Source organism: Onychostruthus taczanowskii, unplaced genomic scaffold (assembly GCF_017590055.1).
Source record: "Onychostruthus taczanowskii isolate IOZ18803 unplaced genomic scaffold, ASM1759005v1 scaffold163, whole genome shotgun sequence".
Lineage (NCBI taxonomy): Eukaryota > Metazoa > Chordata > Aves > Passeriformes > Passeridae > Onychostruthus > Onychostruthus taczanowskii.
The window spans coordinates 643,346-669,456 of NW_024498829.1; positions in this window are offsets into that span (position 1 = coordinate 643,346).

Here is a 26,111-nt window from a genome sequence, read left to right on the forward strand (position 1 = left end):
GTCATCAGACATTTCCTAAGCTATTCAAAAATTATCACCTGTCTTCTCCACTTTCAATCTGAGGAGACATTAGGCTAGGCTTGGAAAAAAAAATTTGACTGCACTTTCCAGATAGACAGGTTTATCTGATTTGGTTCTCTGAGAGTTCCTCATTAGGTTAACTTACATGCTCCCTTATGCTGCTTTTCTGTTAGGGTATCTTCTGTATCCCAGAAGGCAGGAGAGTAAAGCAGATAGCATCTACTTTTGACTCAATGGCCAAATTGAGAGGCAACATATAAGTGGATGCAAGATCTATATCAGTGAGTGGATGCAAGGCTTAAGGATTCTTACCCATCCCAAGCAAGTTTAAGCTAGTTTAATTTAAATGCCAAGTGTGGCAGAAGAGGGTGCTCTATCAGGTGAGATTCCCTGGGATTAACTGAGGCCTGATCCAAAATTCAAAGACTTTGAATTTGAAGCAGATCTTGAATTCCCACCTGAATCTAGTGATGTAGCTGACTGCCAAAACTAGAATGCTGTCATTGCTGGGTGATATTTTAAGATGTGACCAAGTAAATAGCTTAATTTCCAGAAGTGTTCAGTAACTGTTGCCCCTAAAGTCTTAGTGAATATAAATATAAATAAATAAATAAATAAATAAATGCTGTTCCAACTTGGCACTCAAGCTTTAAAATATCACTCACACTGCATATTATGTTCTGCTAAAAAAAAAAAGCAATGCTCAAGTATATGAATTAATTTTACACAAAATAACCCACCCAAATTTTTTTTCTCTTCTCTTTTTGCAAGTTCCTCTCACTGTGCCACTACTTGTTTTGGAGGTTGAAGATTTTAAGTACAAGTGAAGACTAGCATGGATGACAGAACTTACAGTTTTCCACATGTCTCTACCAAGATATCACATTCTTGTGATAACAGTCAAGTTCCTCTGCCCATGTTACCTGGAGCAGTTCCTAAGATTTTCAGCAAGGTTGCCAATTAGCAGGAATTGTGACATTTTGTTCATGTGTGTGATACAAGGTCTGCTGACTAGGAGTTGCTGAAACCACCACCTCATTTCACAATATTTAAACAGTAAATTACCATACTTAGCATTTTTGTCAGCAAGCTGAAGAATTGATTGATTGATTGATTGCCTGTGTACTTCCTGCTTAGTGATTATTTTCAGCCATAACTGCTCAACCTGTTAGTGGGTGACAACTGCTTTTAATTTACAAGGATATCAAGACACTTGTAGACAAAGTGCTCAGGTAAAACTGAGCACTATTGCACCTATGAATATGCAAGAGAATGGCAACAATGCTATGTGGTGAATGGGTAGTGCTCATGGGATAGAAGGTGGTCTTAGCGGGAGCAGATAGGACTATCAAAGTATATGTAAAAGTAGAGCACTCCCCATATCACTAGATACTGAGCTCTCAGTACTGATGGTGTATACACATTAAATCACATAACATATCACATATGTTACACTGATGATGCAGAAAAATAAAATATACCAGTGGAAGAGTTCTTTCGCAATCATTTGCTCTGTGGCACTCTGCCAGTGGCCTGATTGCTGACCAAACACCATTATCCCTAAGGATATTTTCAATATTGATGGCATCTTCTCCTGGATGAAAGTGGCAAACACATACATTCATTTCTATCGTTTTGTTGTCTGGGTTTTTTTCTTCTCTCCTCCTAGTCCACATGTAACTCTGGATTTTTCTCTCTTAGAAATGCTGCAATAGGAAGAACTTTTAAGGCTTATTTTTAACATATCAATTCGCAAAATATGCTCATCTCTCACCACATATTAGTAAGAATTGCTTGATTTTGCAAGTCTTCACATCTGAAAACATGCCAGCTCCAGTTCCTTCCATGTTTTGCTTATTTCAGTATAAATTACACAACTTTCTCCACAATGCATGAACATCTTCCCTACAGTTTTCCTATTCCATTTTCACTTTTCTGCATTTTTTGGGTAGCTCTTCTGATTGCTCACAGGGACTCACCACAGCCACAACATCCTTCTGGAGCAAACAGTTCATAGCATTGCATTCAAAACACTAGAGGTTGCTAAAGCCTGTGTTTGTTCATTGAGTTTTCTCAAGTGAAACTACATGATAGATCTTGCTGAAATGAAGTAACGAAAATTCCTCCTACTCTCGTACCTAAAGTAGCAAAAGGTAATTCATTCTCTGAGTTCTCTTCTTCCTTGACTGTTAACAAAAGGCACAAGAAAAGATCCTGTTCCAGTGCATAAAAGGGCACCTATGATACATACAGGATACCTAGGATACAGAAAATTGAGGATAAATGCAGGATCAAGGATTTAATCTTTAGGGTCTATTTATACTTTGTCAGACATGAAAGCTTCTTGCTTAAGAATAGTTGGCTGCCTTGTTTTAAAATACATGTTATAAGAACATTGCCAGAAAAAGAAAAATAGGCAAATCCAAATTTTTAAAAGAAGTGTGAGATAGATTAATTTTTTTGTAAGAACAGATACACATACTGTATACATGAGATTCTGCCCCATGTCAGGCACATGATATTTCTCTGGATAACTTTTTGAATCTTATATTGTAGGCTTTTCATTGGGTTGAAGAGTAGCTGCTCCATAAACTGAACTATTTAGTGGTGATTTAAGTATGTCTACTACTCTCATGCATGCAAGACCTTAGCTAAAAAAAGGCAGTCAATCATTTCCTATTACTGTTCTTCTGATTAGGAAAATCACTACTAATATGTTGCCTGGCAAAGGAAGACTGTACTGAAGTACTAGCCATGACTGTAATAATCAATTTTTACAGCCCTGTGAGAAACCTAACTGGAATAGTGTTGCTCTTTAGCATCTCAGCTTCTGGAGTCAAGTTATTAGGTGAGGAACTCATATTATTTTCTTTTGAAGAAAAGACTGCTTATATAAAAAATTTGTTATTTGACACATACCTGCCATGGCCCCCCAAATGAAAAACAAATAGATGCCCAGACAGGTTATTTTTAGTAACTGCATGGTTTCATATGCTTAATTTATAAGTAGTGAACACTTGGGACCACCAATCTGTGAATAGTCTTTGGATTAATTGCTTGGGCACCTTTCCAACCTCTCTTCCTGACAGGAATTTCTGTGAGGGAAGTAGGGAGTTTATAATGAACATGCCCTGACATCTGGGCTGGGGAAGCTAACAGACTGCCTTTGTTCTCAGCAGTTCCAGTGGTTTCCAATGCAGTCCAGTGTCCCTTAAAATACTCTTGTTTCAGGAAGGGAAAGCAAAGCCATGAGAAGAGATCCTGAATATGATAGCAAAAGCTGCCCCCTACTTCCAGGAGGGTATACACAGGGGAATGGAAGGGCCAGCTGGCATCAGATGGAATGTTGTCCAGCTTGTGTGAGCCCATCACTTAATGTTCTGAGCAGCAGGACGTTCTATATTTAGAGAGGGAGAATAATAGCCAAGACATGGTGCCAGATTCTTCTTCAAACTCGTGTCTACTTGTGTACATGAACAGACTCCCATTGATTTCAACAGATAAGACTCCACCATTTCAGCCCCAGTAGCACAGCTGACTTCACAATACTAAGGGAAGTTTAGCCAAAGTAAAAAGCACACAGTTTTGTTCTGTGTGCAACCGATGTTTTTAAAATCACAGAGAGAAGAGCAACTGTCTCAACACTTCTCGTCCTACAAAGGCCTGTTAACACATTTTTTAGCTTTTCCAGCTTGACTTACTAAGATCACTGAACTTTTCTACAAAATTTATTTTGTAAATAAACTTTGTTACTATGGTTGGTCAGAGTTGAGTGTCTGGTCAGAGCCTAAAGCAAAGTTCTTTTGAAGGGTTATTCATTCTTTCCACTTTGAACCTAAGTAGATGGAGAAAGAAAATCTGAAAGTATCTTGGGCTGAGTCAAGCTTCTTATGTTACAAGAGCTATGGAAAGAAGTGAAAGATTATTTACAGTGCAAATGCAAATCAATCTGAGCCTGTTCCAGGCTCATTCCACATAATGCCATTATGTGAAACAGACCCTGCTTTGTGAGTCTACTGATCCTGGTGTAGTCATAAAACAGAGATTTACCTCTCCAACAATTAACAGCTACAGATGTCAGACAATTATGCAAATGAGTGTGCTGCACCTTCATTAGTTTTCTTCTTTTGTCTGAGCTGCAAATTTTGAATGCTGCCCAGTTATCAAAACTCCACTTAAAATGCCTAAGATCAGAAACAAGCCCAGGGCAGCAACACAACATGATACTAGAACAAGTAAAGCATTTGTTGACTCATGACCCATCTAGATTGGAAGCCCTCAAGAATGTTTTATGCTAAATAAATAAATAGATCTCTGAAGTTAACTGATTGCTCCATGCAGAGCAGACTCAACACTTAGTGTAATATTTGCCTGAACAGCAGAAAAGCAGGCAGAGAGCTGCCCTGCAGCTCTGCTCTTCCAGAGAGAGGAGAATTCAAGCACAGCTATGCCTACTCCCTACCACCTGCTTTCCTCACCTTCTCTGAAGAAGACATGTCAGCACAGGGCAGAAAGCACAGCCTTAGGCTTTGAATTATAGAGATGACTAAATAGTCCCCAGCTGGCTCAGGATTAGAGGGACAGACTTAGGTTGCTTAAAGCCACCTTTCTAACTACTTAACAAGTGTTTTTCAGTTGGATAGAGGGGAAAGTAGATTTGGTAGAGAAACTATCAATAAACACAGCTTGGGATGCTTCCCCTGATTCCTTATGTCATAGTGTACCTTCTGTGACCTGGCTGACAAGGAAATCTGGTGGTATTAAGAAGACACGTCTTGATATCTTCCCTTGCTAAGACTTTAACTGCTCTTCAATTCATGCTGCACTGATACCAGTTCTCAACTAAAACAGAATGACCCCAACATTCATAGTAGTGATTTTAAATTAAAATGTGGCAGGATTGTGGTTGCTTTAGGGCACAGTGTTAATATGTTCTTAATTTGGAAGACCAAGCATAGACTACATACATCTGAATGCACAATGACAAGCCATTATCATCAAGTCTAGCTACAACATAGTGGCCTTGTTTATCTTGAAGTTCCCCACACTCAAACATTTTACATATTGAAGACTTGACATGAAAACCTACATTTCAGTGATAGAGGATGAGTCTCCGAGACAAGAAATCACACTTCTGGACACTGATTTCTCAACAATGGAGTAAAATATCTCACGTGAAATCCTTCAGGGGTGTACTAGTAGCAAAACATTTCCTGTGGTGGCTTTAAGGAAAATGCAATGATTTTAGCAGTTTGTAACAGTTTCACCCACTTCTGGTAAGTAAGTATGGTCAATTTTTTATACTACGGTGAATTATTGATGAAGTAATTAGTAGATATCCTTATGCTGGATTCTGTTACATGAACTGCAAACTGAAAATTCAATACAGAGCCACCATGGTTATTTGAAAATTCTGAATCTGCTACTCAGAGTCCATCAGAATTGATTTCCAAGTAGGCATGGCATTTCTTCATTGCTCTATGAGTCAGCATTTATCTCATAATCTTCAAGATGGTCTAGTCTTTTAAATGTTATTGATACTAAGACCACTGTCCTTAGATGTCACTGTCTTTTCTGATGTAAAGTCTTGGCAAAATATACTTTTTGTTTGGTCTGATCACTCATATTGAGTCCTTCTTTCTCTATATGCAGATCTTCAAAAAAATCTGAAAAATTATTTTATTTAAATTAGCACAACATCACTGATCAGTCAGAAATAGCCCCAAAGTGATTTCTTTGCCATTTTATTCAGACACTGTTTGCCATGATCTTCACTGGCCTGCACAAAGGCACTGGGCCTGCTCAGATTCTGCAGAAAGCATCCATGCATATGGCCTCAGTGAAAAGCAACAATTCCATCTATTACAAACTCATTACCAAGCATAGAGAAAAGAGTAAGAATCTGAGATCTGTCTAGAGTGTAGTGGGCAGTGCCCTCTGCCTCCCAGGGAGCCTGTCTGAAGCCTGAGTTGGGAGATTACAGACAGCAGATAGATTTCTGAGTAGTACCTGGGATTGTGTTTTGTGCAATGACAATACACTCCTAAAAATGTGCAAAGCATGAGTACAGTGCTCAAACCACTGCATCTGAGTGGTAAATGTCAGAAAGTAGGTGTGTGACAAGTAATTTTATGTGAAAACACAATTCTTGAATTGCTGGAAAGTGCTCCATTTGGTACAGCACTTAACCCTGAAAGGCTGACACACATGCCCCAACTCATCACACCAGTAGGCCTATGTCCACATAACTTCTATTCCCTGGAATGTGATGCATCTTCCAAACTTATACTTGGAGTGGATGGTAGCAATTTTCAGAATGCAGATGATGGCACTGATGATGAATCTGACATTTGCTACTCCAAAAATATTTTAATGAAATTGTCAATGACCTTTGTCCATTTCCCTGGCAACTTCCAGAAAACAGGTAAGCATGAATCATGCTTCTAATCTCAACTGTTGCATTAGGGATTAAAGGGCTAATTATGGACAAGGAAAATAGCACTTAATTTATGTTGGAACTGCACAAGTCCATGACTCCACTGTATCCACAAATATCATGTGCAATAAGAGCATTGAACTGTGCTTGCTTGGGGATCCATAGGCTTGAAGGGGGAATTTCTTTGACTGGAAATGTGGTGCATTGGTTTCTCACTACCAGCATAATATTGGTCTGCAAAGAATGATCTTCACTTGATCAACTCACCCTCTCAAGGAGCATGTCTATACATCATGTCATCTCCAGTTACCTGCCTTCTCCACATTGTAAATTCTTGTTTGGCAGGCACAGTGGCAGATCCCAGTAACCTTTTAAAACCAAAAAGCCATCTACCTTGGAAATCATCACAACAAGGCAACAGACATACATTCCTATGCATAAACATAAGCAGACAACAAATTTAGTTAACTAAAGTGGACAAAATATACTCTAGGATATGAGTTGTTAGTCCCTTGATGAATGCTGTTTTGTACACAAATTGTCATGCTAATTTAGAAAGGGGTTTCCATGAAGTCGAGGTCAAACTTGCACTGCTACAGATTTTAGAAGTACTTACATCCAGTACTAAAGACCATGGAGCCTCATTGACAGATCTTCTTTGGAAATACAGAAATCCTGGACAAGGACACTAAACAGAACACAGATATCTTCATGTTGCAAACAAAATAAAATGTTTTAACAGTCCGATTTTTTAAAAAATGACTGTGAGTTCACATATACAACATATGCAGATAATGAAGACATAAGCATGTCTTCACATGCTCATTGTTGCTAACAGAGTTATCTTTAAGATACTGTCCCGAGGGTTCTGCAGCATTTAGAGTATATCTGACATCTGAACCTGGGCCAATAAAACTCACCTGGTGTATAAATAACACACTTTCCAAGACTAAACAAAATGTAAACTGTGTTACTCTCTTCCTGACAAATAGGCACATAAAACTTCTAAGTCTGTGGCAATGCTGTTCTTCAGAGTTCCCAATATGTAATTAAATTAACCAAATTGTTAAATGCCTCATGTGCTAGAGCAGTATACCAAGACAGAGTATTTTAGCAAGCTAATTAGATGTATGATAGGAAAGTGTTACATACATTTGTTCTGCAGGAATATGCTTTTCAAAAATATGCAAAAGCGGAATGGGTAGCTTTTAATCTGGCATTTCAAATTCAGTCCTTTCAAAAGGGCAGAATTATGATACTCTCCAATAGATGAACAGGAAAGTAATGTGAAAGAGAACATTAAAAGTTGGGAACCTATGTCAGTAATATTCAAGTAGCTATGGACAAGTCTTCAAGGCCTGTTTGGTACCAGACCAAATACAATATCCAGACCTTAAAATTCTTGCTTTACAGCAATTCTCTTCCTTCCATGGCAGTGTCTCCCACTCCTTCCTATACCATCTAGCCTTTCTCATTCTCTTTGAACTTAAGTAGAGCAAACAGCATCAAAGCGCTTGAGCAAGAGGTAACTGCCTAGATGTGGCACAGACACAGTCAAAAGAGGATCAAAGTAAGATCCCTAAGCATACCATGAGAGAGGTGTGCTGACAATATCCTCCTGAGATTTCTATGGGTCCTCTCAACACAGTTTAGGAACTCATAAACATAAGTACTTTTAAATTGTATGGGTGAAAAATAGCAACTTTCTGGGCCACACTCAATCTGTTTTCAGTAAGAGAATGGCTATTTGAGAACAGATCTGCCTTTATCGTAGGGTTCCTTGAGTTGTAGGAATTCTGTACCTGGACAGGTAAAAAGCACTGAGGGGCAAAAATCTGCTAATTTGGAGTAAATTTTTATCAGAAGCTGAGAAGCAGAAAAGTGAGTCTGTGTGTCCTTGTTCCTGATGTTTTCTATGCAATTCAAAGCAGTATAGGCCTCCAAAACAATCCTTTGAAAGAATTTTAATACAGTCTCTATGGTCTTTACAGAGCACATTGGAAGAAACTATTAAAAGGTTGGATTACTATCAACACTCAGTCTCAAGTTAGGCAATCTGTTGCCATATGTTCTGTTCCATACCTGTACCACAAGAGCCTAAAAAGCAGCATGTCCAAATTTAGGCCTGTGCACCAAAATAAAATCTTCACCTTGCAAAAAAATATACAACTTCCTCAGTGCACTTTTATGCATGTCATGTCAAGTTGGGGAGGTAGTAATGTGCCCCAATAGGCACTCCCCAAAACTGCGATGTGCTTTGTCTTTAGCCAAGGAGCATTGAGAAAATGTGACATTCTTTTTCTCCCCTAGAAAACATAATATTATGTCAGAGAACTTACTCTCCATCTGATCTTCCTAATATGAGTAATCTGTGGGTTTAACATTGTAAGACAGGGATCTCAGTCAAAGAGACAAATGTATCCCCAATATGAGGAATGCAGTCTGCAAGTCAGCACAATGTCTATGGTGCAGAGGAGAGCAGAGCCAGGCAAACACAGTGCTTGGGTATGGATACTGAAAGCTGGAATGCTGCATGGAGCAGGTGGGCTCCATGGACCTTAAAAGTAAAGAGGAAGGGGCTAACAGATGATTTTTGGAAGCCTATTTTTTTTTTTTTTTTTTTTTTTTTTTTTTTTTTTTTGCTGGTGGTGGGAATGGGCTTCTACCTCAGGTAGAAAATATGTTGGTGCCCTAGGGAATATGAGAGAAGAATGTAAACAAAAAGCACAGTTGTGCAAAGCCGTGGAACTGAAACAAGCATGTAGCCCATCTTTGATGCCTCAGGTAAGAGAGAATCAGTTCAAGTTCTTAGTGCACTAATGCCTTGCCCATGCTATGCATGCTGGCCCTGTCTTACAGTCATACCCACATAGACACTGTGCCCTTTTTCTTAGAAGCCCATTAATGTATATGGAATGATCTATATAATGAGCATCTGTATATGCATGTAACTGCTCACTCACAAATTCCATGTTAGAGAACTGTGCTCATTATTAACTAAGCAAGCATGGGTGGGCTTGACAGCTAGAAGGAGGACAAAGATTTTTGCATTGTATTATGTATTACAAAAGGAGCATATTTCTCCAAAATTATTATCTATAGTTCTTAGCAACAGAATCCTTTTGAAAAATGTACCAACAAAACTACAAGCTTATTAAATATTACCTTTAAGCAATTTACTGTCTGGCATGAAGTCTGCGTTTTTGTTCTTGGCTACTTTAATGATGGGTTCTTCAAACAACCAATGATTATTCAGTATTTTCTATGTAACTGTAGTTAAAGCTTAAAAACAGTAATTCCTTTCATTCTTATGTTTTTAATTGAAATTTTATCTTTCAGGGAAAGCTAAAAATTACCTTCAGAAAATGTCACAAAGAATTACCCTCTTCGAAACTCATGAGTGGATTCCACACCTATTTTGGTAATAACACTACCTACTACAGTTAAAAAGCTGCCATCTACTCTAAATACAGCTTTTTCCAATCCATTTAGGTAACTCAAGTGCCACTCATGTAATTTTGGAAAGAAAAATTCATTTAATTTTATTTCAATAGAACAAATAGCAGTCATAAAAAACCCCAAAAGTCTAAGCTAAGTAATTAGCTACAGTAGTAGCAACAGACCTACTGTACATTAATAAATGGGCTAAAGACAAATGAAACATTGTATTATGGGGAATAGTTAAGGAAATAAGCTTCCATATTTGAAAATAATCTGAGTAAAAAGAAGAAAAAAATGTATTTTATATTCTACAGTAAAAATTTTGAAGTCACAGGTTTTTTTAGAATATAAATAAAAAGCTGCCGTAATCATGCATTTATTTTATTATGTTGCTTCAAGACAGAATATAGTTTCCAATTCTTTGTACATGTAAAATGTACAAAGAATTCTTCACGTACATTTAAATCTTAATTCACTGCATTTAATCCTATATTTGTGAATAATCTAATGATTATGTCTTAAGCTACAGTAAAAATCACAAATAATTTTTATGGAGAAGTAGATTCCCAAAGACTCTAAAGGAAAATGATTCATAATTGTTACATGTCACTAGTACTGAGTAATATGAAAGAGGAATGTTGTAGTTTTCTGTGCACTGCACTTGTAGCTGCAGGCTTGAATCAGAGGCCAGAGGTAAATTTCTTTCGAGCTTCAAAAACATGGCAAAGAGAAAGATTCTAGACTTCTAGAGACGGCTCTGATATTTTCCTAGTAACTTAATTTCTAACTGAAAAAAACATAGTCTGTAGCCTGGATTTGCACAAAATATTTTTGTATCTCTATTTCTGCTAAATAATAATCAGGAATAAAACCATTTCTATTACCTACTTTTGCAGAAGACTACTTACTACTGTCTTTTTAGGTATATTAAAAAAATAGATGACGTCTAGTTAGGTCAATTAAGCACTTACATTTAATGTCAGATATTTATAAAAACAAGTACTTTGAAACACTACCTTTTATTATAAACAGAACCACTTCAAGCAAGAAAGTAATAGATATCTGTTTTCCTTCAATATATGGCTGGGGCAATACCTGAGTCTATGAAGATCCACAGTTAAAAAAAACCTGAACCAAGAGTTGTTAATATTTGTAATTCTCTTATTACCATGAGTTCCAGTCACAGCATTCAGAATTTAGCAAGTTAATATCTTTTTCTTATCTAAAACTTGCTTAGATATAAATTTGCATAGAATAGTAAAATCAGGAATTTTAAAATGTCGTACATGAACCAGAATTGCTTAATCAATATTTAGAACGACTTGAAAATTGATCCATAATTGTCAGGGTCTAAGGACCAGAGCTGTAAAACTATTAGGCCAAGTACTTTCCATCAAAAATCATTAAGTCTTTGTCATTCTGTTTTCCAAATAAAGGCAACATTATTTCATAATAATATAAATCTTTGGAGGAAGATTTACACATGCATTTAATACACAAAGCAATATTAAATGTAGTTGTATTTTTTGTCAGAATGTTACATTAGCTCTAATTAAAATGGTCTGTTATACAAAAGAATCTATCCTCTTTTTATCTTCCTATGGACTGCTCAAGGTTCTGATTTACAAATTCAGAATGACAAATTTAAATTTTCAAAATGTAAAAAATTGCAGTTTTCATTTTAAAAATGGCCAGCTTGACAATATAATTCTTGCCAAACTTTTCAAAGTTTTTGTTTCTGTTCTAGCACAGAGTAGAAACATTGAGAAACCTTGAAAGCAGACACAAATTTATATTTGCACCTAGGAGGGAGATATTTTGTCAGTGCAGAACTTTCTGGAACCTTCTTTTTAAGAGCCGTTAATTCTTAATGTTGGTAGGCTACACTAGGCATTCATTCAAACAAGTAGGTCCCCAAGGAACAAAAAATGCATTTTAGTTATATTTTGCTTTCCCATGTGATATTTTGAACTACTACAAATGAGTCTCTGGAAGAGAAGTTGGCTAAGATGTATGTTTTTGGAAGGGCTTAATTTATCAAGATAGAAACAAAAATTAAGTATTTTTACTTCTACAGAAAAAATCTTTAGGATCTCAGTAGTTGAGAACTCTCTGTAAACTCCAGGATTATTAGAAATCCAAATCTGCCAGTGGCTGTTATTTCTGAAAAATTTGGGAAAAATTCAGTGGGCAGAGCATGTATTCGCTGTTCTGTCAGGAAGCCTAGACCAAAGTAAACAAACCTTGAGAAAGACAGAGCAGATAAACCACAGACAAGCTGTGTAAAAATTGGTAAAAATTAAGAATGTGTAACTCCAAGGTTGTCAAAGAAGCGTAGGAAGAACAAAAGACAGACACCAATTACAGTCTTCTACAATTAAACTCTAATTTGAGAAGAAAGAGAAGAGAAAAAAAAATAATAAAACAAGTCCCTGAGGAGTGTGAAGAGGGTCATCAGCTCAATTACATGTATGGACTGAGAAGTAAAAGAGAGTTGCTGGAAACAAAATTTAGGTGGTTCAGAGGGTGACTCAAGGGATGAGAACTGTAACCTAGTTACAGACAAAAGGATGGGATGAGGCTTCTCTGATTGCTTTGATAAGGATATTCTAAAATATCCAGGGAAATCAACCTAATTTAATTCGTACTTTGTCATATATACACAAAAGAGTGCAATGCTATGAAAGCAAATGAGTTCACAGACATGAAAAGAAAAAAAAATGGAATGAATACAGGTAAAATTTTCAATAACATGCAGAGTGTAAGATGTAGGGAAATACTGATGTTTCCAGTATAAGCCTGTGGACATAAAGGTAAGTTAGCAAACAGATTCCACAGAACATCTAGATTTCCTTTGTGACAAGCATTAAATTAACTTGATTTCTTGTATAAGAAAAGTCTCACGGTTCCCAAATTCTTGGACATTGCTGGCAGTTTACAAGATAAATTTCAGCCAAAGGCAGTGAAGGAATGTAGTCTTTGATAACAAAATAACCTGAGGTTGATCAAGACCTCAGCAAAGCTTAATTAGTGAATTTTGCCTGAAATTCAGAACTACAGTGAGACATGGGCATTTAACAACAAATTGGAAACATAAATGTCACAATCAAACTATTAGGCTTTTATGCACAGCCATATAGTTAGATTGTCTGTGCATGTCAGCCAAAATTCAGTTTCTTCTGAATGCTAAATCTTTACCAAAAGTCAAATTTGACATTATTGAGGAAGCCTGATTTTGCTTTTTCAAATAATTTCAAAAGCATCAAATTCAGTGGAATTATCTTAAAGTTGTTGCAAATTAAAAACTTACTGCAGTCTTGGTAGTCACTTTGATGATCCAGAAAAGCTAGAGACAATTGCATTGTCTTAGAATATCTGCTTTTGTAATGAGCAGTTCTGGCTGTACACAAACCAGCAGAAAAAACTTAGGACAGGTCCGTGGGAAGCATCCCACGTTTCTATATTTTGTCTTTGATCCATTTTATGCTTGATATCCTTTCTGAAAGCATGTCTCTTGCTACTCATTGGTAGTTATTAATCAGTGCTTAGTTCTGAAGGCACATTTGAACTACAATTTCTTTGTCCAACAGGAAGTTTCAAAGTCAACCCTGAAATCATCTTTTGGGAAGTTTTTCTCTGCACAGGGAACCAATTACCATCCACTGCACTCACCATAAAGTTGGACTGTGTAAAATTACTTAATGTCTCTTTATAGAAGAAATCAAACTTGGAATTTCGTTTCAATGGAATGCCAACATTTCGAAACTGTCATCTGAGTTCCAATTTGAGTATTTCTTGCAAAGAGGAGCTTTGGCAAAAAAAAAAAAGAGTATAATTTGTAGTGTTTCTGTTTAGAAAAGACCTTTAAGATAGAAAAATGCAATTTCCATTTCTATTAATGTGTTAAATATATATCCTGCATGTTAAGATATGGCATATTACAGATGTCAAGCAGTATTTTTTAATATTCAGCTGATTCTATTTATTTTATAGTACTTTTACTTTGGAAAGTGCTAAGAACTCTGTCTACATAATATTAAAATATCTTGTTTATTTTGCTAAATGAGTTTTTTGTTATTTGTAACTAAACAGTTCTATATGTGTAATTTAAATTAAAAATAATAGTCACAAGTCTTGTTATATCACTATACATTATCACTGTGTAAACACAGGAGAAAAATAGAGTCAAAGTAAAATCCATTTTGCAACACAGTAGCATAGAAAAGTGATTTAACATTTTTTCCAAAGTGTACATATGCCATCAAAACAGTTGTGAATGTCCTTTGAAATATTTCTTTTCTAAAGGTCCTGGCTGGTAGAAAATTTTCATAAATATTTTCTAATAACCTCCAGCAGCTGACCTTTGTGCCTTTTCACCACTCTAGTTTTCCAGAAGAAGTGTAAAATGGAAAGATTTGGATCTTTTTAAAAGGAGGACAAATTTAATGTGACTAACATTGTGGTTTACTGACTGACAATTGCTATTTGTCAAACAGATTTTTGTTCTTGAAGTCAAACTCATGGTTTTGTGCATGGTTGTTTTGTAAGCACATGTAGTTTTGTTTGGTTTGGGGTTTTTTTTAAATAATAGAGATACTCTTTTTAATAGAGGGTTGACTATAATGCAGATAGGAAGACAATTTTTGGGGATATTATTGTATTTATGTCAGAGACAATATATGTTACATTTTCAATTTAAAATTTTAATTTAATTTAGTATTTATTTTGAATTCTCATTTGTTTGAGAAACTCATTGTAAAAAAAAAAAAATCAAAATGGGAATTTCACTGAAACTGAGAGGACATTTTTGATGGCCTGCAATGTGGGATTCTCCTAGGTCTCTCGGTCTTTGGATGAAAAAAATAAATCCTACAAAGCCAGCAGTGCCAAGAGCACCCCAAATCATGCTGAATGGCACCACGGACAGTGGCAATGCCTGAGGAAAGGAAGAATTCCCAGTGCAGACTGAGGGAAACCTTTCAGCACAAATTCAGAAGACTTGCCAAACAGTCTGAATTGCAACTAATGGGTCGACAGAAGTTATTTGGCCAGGGTGTCATAGTTTAACTCCAGCCAGCAGCCAAGTCCCATGCAGCTGCCCACTCACCACCCCACCAACAGGATGGAGGAGAGAATTGAAAGACTAAAATCTAGAAAACTGGTGTATTGACATAAAGACAGTTTAATAGGTAAAGCAAAGCCACACATGCAAGCAGAGCAGATCAAGGAATTAATTTACTACTTCCCATGCACAGGCCATTCTTCAGCCATCTCCAGAAAAGCAGGGCTCCATTACATGTAATAGTGCCATCAGTCCAAACATCCTCCTCTTCCTTCTTTCTTCCCCCACTTCATATACTGAGCACAATGTCACACGGACTAGAATATCTGTTTGGTCATTTAAGGTCACCTGTCCCACCTCTGTCTCCTCCCAGGCTCCCACTCAGCTCCAGCTTCTTCACCAGCATGGCAGTACAAAAAGCAGAAAATGCCTTGGCTCTTTGGAAGCAACTCAGCAAAACCAAAATATATTTCAATATTATGAACATTGTATTCAGCACAAATCCACAACATAGGTCCATACTAGACAATGTAAAGAAAAGCCAAAACCAGCACACAGGGAAGGAATTTGTTTCATCTTCCTATGGAAATGGTTGAAGAAAAGCTGATATTGCATTGTAGCCAAAATCTAAGCCTGAAAGCTGCTTTTGAAGGGTACAGAGATGGTATCAGGGTTTGAACCACTCCTGCAAGTGGTTCATTCTGGCTGGTCTGATGCTTCTGTGTAAGGCAGGCATGGGACTACAGCTGTAGTTCTGGCACCCTGAGCTTCTAATAACCACACTGTGTGCCTGGGACCATGATTGAGTTCAGAGGGATAGTTTTTAATAGTGAGGCTTCTTTAAAAACAAAAAGAAAACAGCCTTTATCTTTCTTTCTTTTCTTCTCCTTCCTCCCTCACCCAATAATGCTTTCTTACAATCAAATAGTAGATTCAGTTTGTTAAAGTTGCAGAAATGGTGTAGGTCTATTCAATCTTCTAACTTTATGGTTGTCATGGTTATGGAGACAAGGGGTAGGGTTTCTATCACTGTTTTGTTCCATACCACCTACCTCATGGCACGGCTGCGGTTTCAGCCAGACAAAACACTTCAGCAGGACGAAGGGACTTCAACATTTTTGCCTTCTATAGGACTTGAAATATTAAAACAGTTTAGCTACAATAGCTGATTATTTATAAAGGTATCCTCCTCAAAAAAGTCCCCAATCAGTTCTGCTTTAAAGACCAAGAAACAAGTCTGTTTACCAACAATGGGAGTGAAAACTCAAAATTGTTAGAGTTCAATGGAAATACAAAGATTTCACTCCAGATTTCTCTCAGCTGTTCTACACAGTTTGCACTGCTTCAGCTTGCTCAAAAAACTCCAAACCACAGCTGCAGCAGGGAGTACAGAGTCTAAAGGAAAAAGTGTGTGATTTAGTATGAAGCAGAGGATGAGATCTGACTCCTGAGGTCCTTTAGAATATGCTTGTTACAGCAATTATAATCCTAAAATGCATTGTCTTTTCTGGTTGTTTGTTTGAAAGAAAAAAGTATGTGTATGTATGTATGTATATATATATATATATATATGTATATATATATACACACACACACACACACACATTCATCTGCACATATGGATACACATTGGTACAATTATGCATAGGCATTTATGTGAGCATGTATATATGTGTGTATAGATATATGAGGGTCACTACAAAGTAAGCACTGAAAGTATGTTGATCACCAACTCCTTTGACTGTAGCCCAAAAATCCAAGTCAGAGCTGGGTACCAGGGCTTCATTTGAGGGCATATGGTTATGTACTGTCTGCTGGCAGTCTTTGGGAGTTAGTCAGTATTCCTTGGGCAATATCACAGATGTCTCCTTCATTCTCTCCCTATGCCAACCAGAACAGCTCATGGAATCTTTGACCCTCAGCAGTAGTGATCCTCAGAAAGTATCTGCCACAGACAGGAACTCTAGAAACAATATAGATTTTCTTTCTCAAAAAGAAGACTAGCCATATTCAGGTTCTTAATTATTAACTTATTTTGCTTAGTTAACTGTAGGAGAAATAGAAGTTTTGCCTATCCTCTGGATAAATTAGAATGTCTCTGTATTAGAACCAGGTAAAAAGTACTGGAGAACCTTAATATTTAGCTAGGCAAGAAAAAAAACATTTTGCAATGTATTAAAAAGTGCTTTAATGAATAATCCACACTGTTTGCTTTTGGGAAAGTATTAGAAGTCTAGTAAGTTCACGTAAAAATATTTCCCCATTGAATTTTCTTGAAGGGTATTAGATTAAAAATACCTCTTGTACAGTCTTGTGCACAGAAGCTTTTTGTTGGTATAAATAAAGTGATTAAAAAAAAAAAAGTCCACAGAATCAGGGAATCATTAAGGTTGAAAAAAACCTCTCAGGGCTTCAAGCCCAACTGTTAATAGAGCACTGCCAAGTCTACTACTGAACCATGTACCTCAGTGCCATAGCCATACCTTGCTTTAACACTTCTAAGGATGGTGATTCGACCACTCCCCTGGGCAACTTGTTCCGATACCTGAGCTCCCTTTGACTTCAGCACCTTCAAGTTCATAGCAAAAGATCGTGTAATAGTTAAAGTTGGTTATAACAAAGCCTGCCATTATTCCATGCTCTTTGCACATCTTCTGTCAGTGCACTTCCTTCACAATAGCTTTGCTATTCCAGTATTGCCTTATCCTCAGTGTTGACTGCCAATTTCGCCTAATTATATAGTCTGCCTATAAGACTTCGAAAGTATCTAGTGGCAAAACTGGTTCCTGGAGAAGGGTCACTTCACCATCTATCATGCATCAGCTTCTCAATTCAGGAGGGGCCTCTTTACCAGGTTTAAAAGGGCTGTTAAATTTTTATTTGCAGCTATAAATCATCTTAAGTTTCTGCTAGATTTTAGTGAAATATTCTTGTTTAATCACAGATATGCTGAAGGCATGGCATCCTGGAAAAAATGCACCAAAGACTCCCAAGTCAGATTTCTTTTGATAATTATAATGTGGGTTCAAATTTTCTGTAACAAGATACATGGGATAATTTATTAAAAACAGAAAGGAATGTGCAGTGATGGAAATTCAGAGAGGATTTTTTATGCCATTGTTGTTTTGTCTATACAGAAAATATTTTACTTCATAGGCTGTTGTCAGGTATCTCAGGGCTATATTTAATGGCATCTTGTCACTGCTTCAGTAGGAAACTTTAATATTGTATAATGGCTATTCATCCAAGAAAAACAGGTTTTCTTTGAATTTGAGCATTCTCTTTCAGCTTTTGCATTCCAAACATTTCAACTCAGGAATCAGTAAATGAACTTTACTAGAAATAAAAGCTGAGATTGTTAAAAGTTCATTGTGATTACTGGACATTATGTGATTTGGCCCCAACTGCTGCTAAAACTCCCTGATCAGTCTGTTGCCTACTATTAAAATTGGATAGAATTGGGTAGATGTTGAACAACTGAACTTTTTTTTTCCTATGGCAGTAATGAAGGCCTGTATGATTTATTACTGCTAGCAAATCTAAACTATGCAGCAGCTTGCACAAATAGCATTCAGTGGCTGCTTGAGATGCCAGAACAGCTGCTTTTCGGATACCTCTGTGCAAAAGACTAAGCTGGTGGTTAATGTGACAAAGGCAGGTGATGCTGCAGGTATGTATCTGCACAGATTCAAATTTAATTGCTTAACATGAGAGGTTAGAGTCTACAGAAAGTATATTGGCTGTAAGCTACCAAGAATATTTTGTATTTCTTTTTCTCAGTTTTAGCTGGACATGAGTTAAACTTCTGAGGATTATTTTGATTCAGCTTTAAGAGGGCAAAATAATTTCAAATAAACTTTTGTGGATTTTCTTTATAATCACTTCCTGGTTATAAACCTTCAGATGGAGATGCTTGCAGACCTGAAGCACTGCCAGCTCTATGATGCTTATAGCTAGTTCCTGATCTATAGGCCAGCAAAAGGTTTATCAGTTACAGTTCTCTTGTGAGAACATACCCTGGCAAGTGTATTTAAAAAGGACTTCAGTACAGATCACCCGGCAAACATGACATAATTTGTAAAGGGGACAGAAGAATGGGTAAGAAATAGTTCCTGAAGGATGGGGACCAAGAATATACAGGAATGATACTCTGAGACTGTCAGGACTCAGGACAATCTTCTGGCTGCCCTGGATGATTTGAGACCCTGGCAAGGGGCTAAGAGACCTTGGCATGGAGTCAAAAACACCTGTGCATTTGATTTTAGCCAAATGGAAAAAACTACCAACTTTGTGTGAAGATTTACATGAGTTATAATAGGTAAGAAAAAATAAACAACCTTGGAAAGCAGAACCAACAAATCTCAACTTCTTCTTCCATTGCAGGGCTGGGAAAAAAAAAGACACTTTCTAATACCTCAGGGTCATCACAGCAACAGAAATCCAAGATGAGACAAGCTGAATGAAGAGGGGAACCATATGCTATGATATGAATAAATGAAGGAGTTTGAAAGGCAGATATGTTCACCAAGTGGCCAGAAGAAACTGTGGGAAGATGCAAAGACTTTTTAGATTAATTTTTTTTCCTAGCTGATCCATTACCACTTCTTTCCAAAAATCAGACCTCTACATGCCTGTCAGCAAGGAGGCTTGAAACAGGGACAATCACTTCAAAAAGAGCACAGCAACTCAAAGTATCTGAGATACTTTGCAGCACTGCAGATCTCAAACAGGACACTAGAAGAAGACTCTAACAAGCAGGATATGAGGTCACAACATTGTTGACTGAGTCATTGCTCCTGTACAACACTCTGGAGTGTCTTAACCATGTGTGTGCTTTGTGTGATCCTGAGAAGAGAAGGGAGGTAAAATAGATAGAATAATGTTCCATTTTCTTTGGAAGCTTCTCTGCTTTGCAAAAATAAGTGAAGTTGGCTTGGGTCAGTGAGGTGTCTGGTGATGGAGGAATCTATAACTCTTTTTGTACTTTGAATAAAACAGACGTTGAATAAAATACTTGAGCGTTACTTGAGGGTGGGACTGCAATCTGAGATTCCCTCCTCCCAGGTGAGTACTGGAAACCACATAACTGGGAACTTGCCTGTTATGAGTAGAAAAGTTGTCCAATTTTTTTAAGTTGCAGAGTTAACAAGCTAAACCAATTGCTGTTGTTAATAAGTTCATGTTGTAATCACCTGTTGTTAATAGTTTTTCTTCAATTACCTAAAAATGGTTAGAAATCAGCTCAATTGTTCCCCTGCTGTTTCCTGGAGGATGACACCTGAGGCTGTGGATAGTGGGGTTGGGGAGGTGACGTCAGAGCTGGTATGCAGATGAGAAAGCCCCTCACCAAATCTTGCAAGAAAAGCCCCTAAAACAACGTGCCACCATGGAATTAAGAGATCTAAGTGATGTCTAAAGGTGAGGAACTTAATCCAGTGTCTGCTAAGATCCTCTTTACCTCTCACCCTAACCTAGAGGAGGTCGGCTAGAAAGAGGACCTCGAATGTCAGACTGAAAAGGTGGAATCTCCTACTGCTCTCGTGAGGACAGAAGCCCCAGCTCTGCCTGTGTACCAGCGGACACAGCTGCATTCTCCCTCCTATTCCGTGCCCCTCCTGGAAGCAGCGGTGGCATGGGTGCGACCCATCAGTTCTCCCCACTTGAGCAGATTTTTAATAAAGGCATTAAAAAAGGAGAAAGACTTCCTGCCCTATTTATTTCATTGCCCACTCCAGGCTGAGGATCCTGAGTTGCCTCTCTACCTGTCTTCAGTATTTCTTTCTGGGTTAGTATCAGTGGCTCAAAGTTCTGGTTTCTCCTGGCAGACTCCTAGGAAATTTTGGCCTCCATTTTAAGATGTCTAATTCAACTGCTGCAGTATGGCAAACAGGCTTAACACAGACTGCTGTACTTCCACTAAAGCAGCTTAGGAGCCTGACTGTAATAACTCCTCAAATCTAGCCATGCGGCTATAATAGGCCACTGTTGGACAATGAATAAACTGCCTGCACTTGGGAGAAGAATGTCCCCATGCTTTTTCAGTACACCCAGAAAAATGAATATGCATTTGATCATTAAACTCAAAATGCAATGACTTCTCAAGAAGTACAGTACATGCTGTTAGGCCAAAGGCAGTTCTGATCCTAGATATTATTAAAGTTTCAACATTTTGGCCCCTACTGATTTCTTTCATGTGATTCTTAGAACTATTACTCAGAGAGTCCGTGTTAACTGGCAGATGCCCAATAGCAATATATAAAGTACATATTTTACCACAGTTTCTGAACTGGGTAATTGATGGATTAAAAGAGCTAGTATGAAATTAACACCAGCTTGTTCTTAATCTCCCCTTCTAGACTTGAATCTATTATTGGTGCAAAAGAACAATTCTGTAACCCTTTCAGTATCCCTGATATCTTTAACAAGTATTGTCACTACTAGTTTTTGTTGTTTTGTTTTAAATTTGGAAGCTCCTAAACCTGAACAAAATCAGAAGCATTTATGCAGTATTAGTAAAGAGAGGGAGTGGATTACTGGGGACCCAACTTCTGAACCAGTTGTACTATGTACTCTTTCTATTGTGTAAAGAGGAAAAAAAACACCACCTGCTTCATACTGCCAGGTGCAACAACCATTGGTATAAGCAGAGAAAGACCAGTCACTTCAAAATCAATGGCAAATCTCTCACTTACTTTATGTTATAATATGTAGCAGAATTTTTGTACCAATACTTTCCTGAAAACTGCCTCTTCAAATATGACTAAGAAACAAACTTGGGAGCATTTTGAATTACATTAAATATAGGAAGCTTTTACCACTCTTCTCCTTTGGAACATTTTCATTAGCATGTCACCTGAAAAGAGACTCACAAGCCTTTTTTTGCCATCTGTATGTGGGGTAAATTTCAGCCTGAGTTTTAAAAAATAATTTTAATGCTTTCATGAAGTATAAAGTAAGCCAAGTCTCAAACCTGAGATCCCAACCGAATGCAACTTCAGCTTCAAAACAAAGCAGGCACAATTTTCTGACCCATGTTGCCTTCCAGCAATAGACAAAGGTTCTGAAATTTCCACTCTGTGCACCGTATTTGTATATGTGTAATGTATTCAGTCAGAACAGGATAGTCAACTCTAAGTATGGAAAAATTGTGAGTCAGCTTCTTTCTTCACAACCTATAGGGTTACAGTGAATAAAAAAAATATGTTTCTCTAATTTGCCTTTTTTCTTTAATGTTGACCTTTTGAATGTTATATTTTATACTTAATCTCTTTAGCTACAATGACAAGACCTATTTGTTTTTAAACAAAATCTGACATTTTCACATAATAGGATGAGTTAATGTAATGAGGTATAAGAAAAAGCAACATATATCACAAGAATTTTATCACAACAGTTGGCAATGCTTCTGAGCTGTCCACAGCTTTTGCTGATTTGATCTGCTTGAACACGGCCTCTTATATATACACAAAGGGATGATAATTATTTACTTTTTGATTTTTCTAGGATAAGCCAGTGTAAGTATCCCAGTGAACCTTATTTAATAAATCCTATCACTCCATGTGTAAAGAAGCTTTAGAATCTGGCAGATAGAAAGCCAATATTCAGAGGTGTTCCTCCTTTTTTGTCCCACAGAATGATGCCTGGATTCGGATGAGAATTAACAATATCCATTTTCTTTTCCAAATCCTTCTGAAAATCTCCATTTCCTTCCTGGTATTTGCATAATGAACAAAATCTTTGGCAGTCTGCCCAGTTAACTGCTTGCCACATAACAGCCAGGCTGAATGGGAATCCTGAGAATAGGTTGTCTCCTTGTGCAGGTGGAAAAGCTCAAACTTCCCGAGAATCACCTCTGTTAATTGCAGAATATAATCCAAATTATCAGCCTTTTCTTTGAAAAAATCCCCTCACCGCACCCTACTTCCTTCAAGATGGAGAAGATCCAACAACGATGGATCTTGGATCTTGTGGCCTTGTGGGGGAAAAAATACCCGTATTGCTTAGAGGTCATTGGGTAATTTAAACAATTCTTCATGACTGAATATTTAGGTTCCATTTCATATTGCTGATACTAAGTTCCTAAGCCTTGCCTGACAACATTCTTGCAAAATTTAAAGCATTTGAATGTTGTAGGTAAACCCTATAGTGTTTTTTTTAAAAAATTCCTTTACACCTCAATTTTGCCCAAATTATTTTTGAATTATGATAGCCTAACTGAGCAAGTCTGCAAATTCTAACTAAAATGTCATGCAAAATTCAAATAGGAGCAGGAGCTGTATATTTTTTAGTAAGCTGGCAAGTAAAAAAACCTATAATCCTATTGTTTCTATTAGTAACTTAAATAAACTTCAGTAATCTGTTAATGTTCTTCCTATAGTATCTTATATCTTGTTCTGTAAAGCAAGGTTCTGCTGTTAAGGGTAGGAATTCTGACATAATTTTCTGTCTCTGAACCTCATTGCCTAGTCATTCTGGGAGGTACATGTATCTTCCCTAACTTCCCATACAGCTGTCTTAGTACCTCAGAAGCTATAACTTCTGTCCATATTCAATATGCTCATATTGTTCCTCAATAATCTTCTTTAATACCCCCAGAGCAAATGCATATAAAGAAATTGTAAAAATTATGTAACAGCTTTACTCGAAGGGCTATGGAGCTGTCAGGATGTAGGTTCTTACAGTCTGTGAGTACATGCCTCAATAAGATGTTTGCTACTTCCTCTCAAGGTCCTGAGTACTATACACAAGTCTTGGGAATAAGGACATTGTCCGTGATCAATGAGCATAGCACAGAAACAGGAAGGCCCTTGTGTTTGTACTATAATTAAAGCCAAGAGCTAGTTTCCGCACTAATGGCAGGAAATGTTGAGCAATAAGAGTCTTCCAAAAATGACATTGAAAATTAGATATTGTAATGCTCCCTTTAAATAATAGAGGAAAGGATTTAGGCAAATAGCAAGTGAAACTGTGAATAGCAAATTAGTTAGGAAATAATTTCTATTAGGAAAGTAGAAAAGTCATTACTTTTTTGTGTTTTCAGGTAAGGCCCATCAAATACTTCTGTATTGTGTATTCCAAAGCAATAAATCTTGTCCTTGCATTCTGGTGAATCTCCCTAAAGGACGGTCAGACTAAGCATGCTTACTTTAGGAAAGCACACTGTTCGAGATTCAGTAGGCTAGTGTTTGGCCAATGAATCAACACAACTGAATTATTTCTAAAGCGTAAATCACGTTGTGAACTTTTTACACAATGTACACTAGAGAAAGGACTAGGCAGCATTTTTGTTATTTTGGAATGCTTTAATTATAAATTAAAGGTCAGGGGATGTTGTTTCCACTTTGGAGTGGAGAGAGGATAGGATGCTACTTAATCAGAAGGGAAAGGGCTCATAGTCCCATAGTCCCAAAGTCCACTCAATTATACTCACTTAACTATTTAAGTGTTTAAAGGTAAAATAAACTTGACCCTCTGATTGAACTTAGGTAAAGTTGCTATACTCCAATAATGAAATTCAGTTTAGCGTCTTCTTTGAGAATATTATTTTGATTTAGAAAGCCACTTGGCTCCAGACCACCACATACATTGAAGGGGATTGAAAACACTTGTAATTATTATTTAATAGTATTGCAATATTCCCTGGTAACATGACATGCCAGAAATGAGATAAAAAACCCAAGCAAAATGGAGAAGAAGAAACAGAAGAAGAAAAGAAGAAGAAACAAAGTTAAGAGCTACTAGGAACTTAAAAGCGAATCGCTTATTCTCGCTCGGTAACTGGGATTGTGACAATAAAGGTGGTATTGTCCTGACCAAATACCACCAAAACAGCAGTGAGTATGGTAAATGATGAATTAGAATTCCTTTATAATCACTGGAGAGAATGGTATACTTCCAGGAAGCAATATATATCCTACAAAAGTAGACAACAGAAATAGGTCAAATACAGATTTTTCCAATGTGTGTAAATTTGTGTCTAACTTTTGACAATTGAGTATACCATATTCACCATTGTAAAATCATGTGAGAAGCATAGCTATAAGGACCGAAGTAAACAGTAACGTGATTGCTGCCTAAGGAATATGTTATCTCTCTATTTCTGTGCAAAAGTCTCAATAACAATGGTGGGGAAAGGCAGGATTTGAAACTACACATTCATATTCTGCCCTGTTGATCATATGAAAAAAATCTGTCTTACTTGTCTGGAAGAACTGTATAAGTCATCAGGAAAATACGGCAGAGAGACTTGGAATTTTAAGCAGTTTATTGACAAGACTCTTCCGCACTCTTGTATTATGCCCTGCCTCATTTTCCTAAGAAAAACAAAGGGACTAAATACATTACTTACAACTTTCCAGTGCAGCCAAATCTGTCATTCCAAATGCAATTCACTTTAAGACAAAGCAAGAACCATCAGTAAAAAGAGCATATCTTTTTCTTCTGCTGGCAGTTGATTGTATGGTGGAGCTTCTTCAGCATGTGTCTCTTCTTTTTCCTCTTCATCAGTGAGACCAAAGTTTTCACCTTCCAGCCAGTTTGTAATTATTTCCAGAATCCCAGGGCGATTCAGTTTTCCAATGCGGGTGCACTGTGTTATGAGAGCAATCCACTTACTCCATGTAGCACTGGTGGCATGGTGGGTAGAGGGAACCTTTGCTTTGAACATCCACCCCAGTACTGGTAGTGGGGGTGCCAGGAGGAGTTGTGCTTCAGTGCCTATTACCTCTGAGGCAGCTTGGACTCCTTCATAGGCTGCTAAAATTTCCTTCTCTGTTGGAGTATAGTTGGCTTCAGACCTTCTGTAGCTTCAATTCCAAAATCCTAGTGGTTGGCCTCGAGTCTCCCCAGGCACCCTTCTGCCACAGGCTCCAGGACAAACCATGGTTCCTGGCTGCAGAGTAGAGCACATTCTTCACATCTGGTCCTGTCTTGACTGTGCCAAGGGCTACTGCATGAGCGATCTCCTGCTTAATCTGGGTAAAGGCTTGTTGCTATTCAGGGCCCCAGTGGAAAGTGTTCTTCTTACGGGTGACCAGGTAGAGAGGGCTCGTGATCTGACTGTACTCAGGAATATGCATTCTCCAAAAACCTATGGCACCTAGGAAAGCTTGTGTTTCCTTCTTGCTGGATGGTGGAGACATTGCTGTGATC